This window comes from Gossypium raimondii, chromosome 9 (genome assembly GCF_025698545.1).
Source record: "Gossypium raimondii isolate GPD5lz chromosome 9, ASM2569854v1, whole genome shotgun sequence".
Taxonomy (NCBI): Eukaryota; Viridiplantae; Streptophyta; class Magnoliopsida; order Malvales; family Malvaceae; genus Gossypium; species Gossypium raimondii.
Window position 1 is genome coordinate 15020461 of NC_068573.1, and position 7295 is coordinate 15027755.

Genomic DNA, 7295 nt, shown 5'->3' on the forward strand with positions numbered 1-7295 from the left:
ATAAAGGGAGTGGTAGTTGTAACATGCGTATAGAAGGGCACTCCCAGAGGCTACTCCTTAGGGGTTTAGTTGATGTTCTAAAATTTTAATGGTTAAACTCCTAAAATTTTAAATAAGTTTTTAAGACAGTAACATTTGGGAAGATGTGTATTATAATATAGTTAAATGTGTAAACTAAACATGAAGAATGTAATAAGATTTGATTCAGGAATAGTATTAAGTTGATCGGGTCTTTGTATCATCCAGAACCTGAATCTGGTGATCGGATTGGCTATAGGGTGTTACAATACCATTACGAAAGCTACTCGATCAGTGCTCATCTAATGACCTTGTCATATCAAATTGACTTTTCGGTTGGACTACAACATCATTAAAACCATTAGTAGTAAATTGTTTCAACATTGAAGAGATAGAAGATACTTGAGCTGCAAGTGAAGTAAGGGCATCTACTTCATGCACTCTTACTACTCATCTTCCTAAAGTTTCTTGACTAGTCGGCCACTGGTAGTTATTATTGGTTACTCTTTCGATAATTTCATAATCCTCATTATAAGACTTAGAAAGGAGAGCACCATTTACAAAAGCATCTACCACCATCCTAGTGTGTGTTGCAATGTGGAATCCCATGGTTAGGGCATTTACGTAGTAACTCTTTGAATCTTTCCCATACCTCATATAGAGATTCATCATCCATTTGCTAAAAAGTGGTGATCTCATTCCGCAACTTAGCATTTTTCTAAGTGGGAAATACTTAACTAGGAAACGTTAAGCTAATTCTTGCCAAGTAGATATTGAACTAGATGGCAATGAATTAAGCCATGCTCATAATCTATCCCGAAACGAGTATGGAAACAACTTCAATCTCAATGCATCACCGGTTACACCGGCAATTATGAAGGAATCACTCACCTCCATGAATAGTCGAAGGTGAAGGTGTGGATCTTCTATGGGCATTCCACTAAACTGCACACTATTTGAAGCACCTAGAACATCACAGGCTTCAGTTCAAACTATGGTGCCTCGATCTTCGGTTTCTTAATTCTTGGATTTAACTCATTAAAAAGTGGCATAGTGTACCGCCTTATGGCTTGATCCCTATCACCAGTAATAAGGATTGGATTATGAGCATTAATGGCTCCATTCCCTTGAACTTCATTTTGATTTTCAAGGTCCATTTCTACGACTTATCTCTGGGCTAGTCCTTCTCGCCTCCTTTGTCTAAATGGCCGCTCGATTTCATGGTCTACAAGGAGTAAATCAGTGATTTGATTTATGCTCATAAACACCTATATATATGTTTGACTTCAAATGGTCCAGACCATCTCGACTTTAATTTGCCAGGAAATAGTTTAAGTTTGGAATTGAAGAGCAAGACTTGTTGTCCAGGTACAAATTACTGTGGCAAAATTTTCTTGTCATGACAGCTCTTTGTCTTTTTTTTTTTGTACAGTCTCGCATTCTTATAAGCTTGAGCTTAAAATTCATCCATCTCATTAAGCTCCAGTAGGCAATGAGTAGTGGCAGCACCCCAGTCCATCTTTAGCTTCTTGATTGCCCAAAATGCTTTGTGTTCTAGCTCAACTGGCAAATGACATGGTTTACCATAGACAAGCTTGAAAGGTGACATTCCCAACGGTGTCTTGAAAGCTGTGTGATAAGCCCACAAAGCTTCATCCAACCTTACTGACCAATCGTTGCGGTTGGGATTGACGACCTTCTCCAGAGTCTACTTGATTTCTCTATTGGAAATTTCAGCTTGTCCATTTGTTTGCGGGTGATATTGTGTGGCAATTTTATGTTTAACCCGTATCTATTCAGTGCATACCCCAACGTAATGCTTTAATTGTTGGCCATTGACTTGAAAGTATAACCAACCTTGTTGTCTTTGACTACTACAGCTCCATGAGAATAGACTTGTAATATCTCAAATGGGCTAGACAAACGAGATTTTAATTTGCCAAGAAACAATTTAAGCCTAGAATTAAATAACAATACTAGTTGTCCAGGTGCAAATTGCCGTGGCAAAATCTTGTTGTCATGCCATCGTTTGGTCTTTTCTTTGTACAGCTTGGCATTTTCATAAGCTTGTGCTCTGAATTCTTCCATCTCATTCAACTCCAATAGGCGATTAGTACCAACAACACTCCAATCCATATTCAATTTCTTAATTTCCCAATACATCTTATGTTCAAGTTCAATGGGCAAATGACATGGTTTTCCATAAACAAGCCGAAAAGGTGACATCCCCAATGGTGTCTTGAATGCAGTGCAATATGCCCACAAAGCTTTATCCAATCTAGATGACCAATCTTTGCAGGTTGGATTGACTACCTTTTCCAGAATTTGTTTAATCTCTCTATTAGACACTTCCGTTTGTCCATTTGTTTGGGGATGGTATGCCGTGGCAATTTTATGCTTAACTTCATACATGTTTAAAGCATTAGTAACTAATTTGCAATCAAAGTGTGAACTTTCATCACTAATTAGAGCACGAGGGGTACCAAACCTAGTAAAAATAATTTTAGGTAGAAATTTTAGTACCGATTTGGCATCATTCGTTGGTAGAGCAATAGGCTCAACCCACTTGGAGACATAATCAACAGCTAAAAGTATGTGTATACATTGCCCCAAGAAGGTGGGAATGAACCCAATCAATTCCCCATACATCAAATAGTTCCACTTCTAAAATAGTTTGAAAGGGCATTTCATACCTCCTCGATAGATTTCCAGATCTTTAACAGCGATCACAAGCTTGACAAAATTCATGAGCATCTTTGGACATGGTTGGCCAATAAAAACCAGATTGGAGAACTTTTGTAGCAGTTCTCATGCCCCCAAAGTGTCCTCCATAAGGTGTTGAATGAAAATGATATAAAATACTTTGAATCTCGACATTTGGAACACACCTCGAATTATCTAGTCTACATAATGTTTGAACATACGGTTCATCCCAATAATACTGCTTGGCATCATGGATAAATTTCCTTTGTCTTTGATTTGTGAGCTCAGGTGGCAACAATCCACTAACAAAAAAATTGACGATATTAGCATACCATGGTAATGTCATGGCAGCTAATAGTTGCTCATCTGGGAAATCATCTTGAATGCACTGAATATTACCGTCTTCATTTCCTGCTTCAGTTTGAGAAAAATGATCAGCCACTTGATTTTCTGTGCCTTTTCTATATTTGATTTCCATATTAAATTTCTACAGTAGTTATATCCAACAAATTAATCTGGGCTTGGCATCTTTTGGTAATCAAGTACTAAATGGTAGAGTGATCCGTATAAACCATAATTTTGGTGCCTACTAAATAAGCTCTAAATTTTTCGAAAGCAAATACCACAACTAACAACTCCTTCTCAGTGGTGGTATAATTTAGCTATGAATTTTTCAATGTGTGGCTTGCATAGTAGATAGCATGAAATACCTTGTCCTTTCTTTGCCCAAGTACTACTCCTACGGCAAAATTACTAGCATCACACATAAGTTTGAAAGGTAAAGTCCAATCTGGTGCTATGACTGTTGGTGTTGTGACTAGCCACTTTTTTAATTCCTCAAATGCTCGTAAGCACGGTTTATCAAAATTGAAAGATTTGTTGTGTTTTAACAAGGTACACAAGGGTTTCGATATTTTTAAAAAATATTAGATAAATTATCGATAGAATCTTGCATGGCGAAGAAAACTACGAATACCTTTAATTGTAGAGGGTGGTAGCAATTTCTCAATAACCTCAATCTTTGCTTTGTCGACAACAATCCCATGCTGAAAAATTTTATATCCCAGAACAATGTGTTCATAGACCATGAAGTGACATTTCTCCCAATTAAGAACAAGGTTGGTTTCTTCGTACCGACAAAGAACTAACTCATAGTCTTCAAAAGTATCACCAAACACCGAGAAGTCATCCATAAAAACTTCTAAAAATTTCTAAAAATATTGTCATCATGCAACGCTGAAATGTTGCAGGGACATTGCATAATCCAAATGGCATTTTTTAGAACGCAAAAGTTCCATAAAGACATGTGAATGTGGTATTCTCTTGATCAGTAGGAGTTATGGCAATCTGGTCGTACTCTGAATAACCATCTAAAAACTAATAACAGGCTATCCCCACTAATCTATTTAACATCTGGTCGGTAAATGGCAGAGGAAAATGGTCGTTCCTTGTTGCTTTTTTGAGTTTCCAATAGTCCATACAAACCCTTAATCCCATGACAATAGGAGTAGGAATGAGTTCATTATTATCATTGCTTACCACGAAGACAACCCTTTTTTTAGGTACACATTGAATAGAGCTCACGCAAGAACTATCAGAAATTAGGTATATAATTCCAACATCCAGCCATTTGATAATATCCTTTTTGACAACTTCCTTCATAATAGGATTCAGTCTTTTTTGCTGCTCGATAGATTTTCCATCGCAATCCTCCAATAATATCTTGTGCATACAGATTGTCGAATTGATTCCCTTGATATGCGCAATCTTCCACCCTATTGCCTTCTTAGATTTCTTTAAAACTTTCAATAATTGAGTCTTTTGATCTAATGTCAATGCCACAGAAATAACTACTGGCAATGTACTGTTATCTCCCAAGTAAACATACTTCAGATGTACTGGCAAATGCTTAAATTCCAATGTAGGAGGATCTTTTATGGATGGCCAAGGAGGTTTAAAAGAATGGTCTAATCAATTTAATAATTTGAAACTTCTCCTTGATCCATTTTCAATTTGCTTAGCTTTTATCAATTTACCAAGCTCTTCAATCATTTCTGCTTCAATTAACTTAGATGAGTCTGCATCATCATTAAAATTATTATGATAAAATTCAGCAAATTCTTCCTAAACTATTGTGTCAACAATCTCAACAGCATGACATTCTTCATTTGTATCTACACACTTCATAGCATTGAAAACATTAAAGGTTATATATTGATCATTAACTCTCATAGTTAATTCATCTTTTTGAACATCAATTAATGTTCTCCTAGTTGCTAGAAAATGTCTCTCAAGTATGATTAGAACCTCTTTATCAGCTTCACATTCTAGAATAATTAAATCTGCTGGAAAAATAAATTTGTCAACTCTTACCAACACGTCTTCTATTTTACCTTCTGGATGTGCATATGAATGGTTAGCTAATTGCAACGTGACAGTTGTAGGTATCGCCTTCCCTATTCCTAGCTTCCTGAAAATAGACATAGGCATTTGATTTATACTTGCACCTAAGTCACATAATGGTTTGCCTACATAATGGTTTCCAATAGAGCAAGGTATAGTAAAACTCCTTGGATCATTCAGTTTTGGTGGCAACATGTTTCTCAGTATTGTCATGCACCATTCAGTGAGAGCAATAGTTTTTAACTACCCTAACCTTTTCTTCTTTTATAAGATATCTTTCATGAATTTTAGATAGTTGGACATTTGTTCCAATGCTTCCACTAATTGTATGTTGATATGTAATTTCTTCAGGACATCCAAGAATTTCTTGAACCAAAAATCTTGCTTAGATTTTTGGAAACACTGAGGAAAAGGTGGCGATGGCCTTCCTTCCAATTATTGAGGTTGTTTTGCCATGGCATTTGTTATTGGCAATACAAGTTGAATCCGCTTCAACATTTTTCTGGTTACTCTTTTCATTTGTAGCTTGCTCCACTAAAGGTGTGCAAAATTCGGGTAAAACCGAAAAAATTCGGTTAACCGACCAAATTCAGTTAACCGGTCGGTTAACTGAATTTTTTCGTTTGGGGTTCAGTTAATTATTTTTTGATTTTTCGGTTAACGATAATTCAATTTGAAACTGGTCGGTTAACCGAATTTTTCGGTTTAATCAAAAAACTTAATAAATAAAATTATAATATATAAATAGGCCCACTATTCACCTAAACCTAATCCAAACCCAAGTATCCTACCCAACCCAATTACCCAACCCAACCTAATAATAAAAATTACAAATAATTTAATAAATAAAAATAAAATTTCAATTATGTGTTAATTTCAAGACTTATGTAATGTTAGTGATTCAAAGACTTATGTAATGTTTTTAATTATGAAGTGATTCAATTCTTTTAATTCGAGTAATTCGGGTAATTCGGTTAATTTGGTTAATTCGATTAATTTTTAACCAAAAATAAAAAACATATAATTTTCGGTTAATTCGGTTAACTGACCGAATTAACAGAAAAAAATTTCAGTTTGGTTAATTTTTTTGTAAAATTTCGGTTCGGTTAACGGTTAAAAATTCTGAAAGGTCTGTTAATTTGGTTAATGTTATTTCGGGTCAGTTAACTGATTGAACACCCCTATGCTCCACTACTGGTTTTGAATTCTTCATATTTGTGAAATCTGAACTACTTTCTTTAGCAGTGGTGTCATTAACAACTCCTAGTAACTGCGTACCACTTTTGAGTGTAATGGCTTTGCACTATTCCTTCCTTTGAGATCGTGAATTTTCAGTATCACTCGGTAGCGATCCTTGCGATCTTGAGCTTAATACTCTGGCAATTTGCCCCACTTGATTATCTAAAGCTCTTAAAGATGCAACTTGACTTTGAATGATAGCAACATTGCTGGTGATGTATTCCTTTAAAAGATCTTCCATAGATGAAGAACTTGAAGCTGAATTTTGTTTAGCATTTTGTCATAATATGGGTTGATTGTATCTAGGTGGAGTACTTGCAACATTCCCTCTAATAACATTGCTGGAACTTCCCACCCCTTGATTACTCCAACTGAAATTGGGATGTTGCTTCCACCCCGTATTATATGATTTGGAATACGGGTTGTTGTTGTGATTAAAGTTTCCCGTATGATAAATTGAGGCTAGATTCGATGAGTATTCATAAAAAAACATGATCTTCTCCGCAATAAACACATGCTAACTCAACTGCTTTCATTTCCTACACTGCAACTGGTCTTTTCAGTGTTTTAATCATATTCATTAAAAATGATACTTGAGTTGTTAGGGAAGTAATTGCATCAAGTTCTATTGCTCTAGCAACTCTTCTACAAGTCCCTACTCTTGTAGTGGGGTATTGATAATTGTTGTTTGCTATCCTATCCAGAATTTCATATGCCTGATTATATGATGTATCAAGCAAAGTCCCATTGGCAGATGCGTCAACCACCATCCTTGTATGCGCATTCAATCCATTGTAAAACATTTCCATTTGCGTTCAATGTTGAAAACCATGCATTGGTCATTTTCTAATTAACTTATTGAATCGCTACCATGCTTCATATAATGTTTCATCCTCAGATTGCCCAAAGGACGTAATATCATTCCTCAATTT

General features: G+C 35.7%; 2 non-coding genes across 2 annotated transcripts; both read left to right on the plus strand.

Moving 5' to 3' along the window:
• Positions 1-620: 620 nt before the first annotated feature.
• On the plus strand, positions 621-727 carry LOC128032924 (small nucleolar RNA R71). Its single transcript, XR_008189264.1, has one exon. It is a non-coding gene; the product is annotated as a small nucleolar RNA R71 (small nucleolar RNA).
• A 6461-nt stretch (positions 728-7188) lies between these two features.
• LOC128032939 (small nucleolar RNA R71) lies at positions 7189-7295 on the plus strand. The gene has a single exon (XR_008189279.1). It is a non-coding gene; the product is annotated as a small nucleolar RNA R71 (small nucleolar RNA).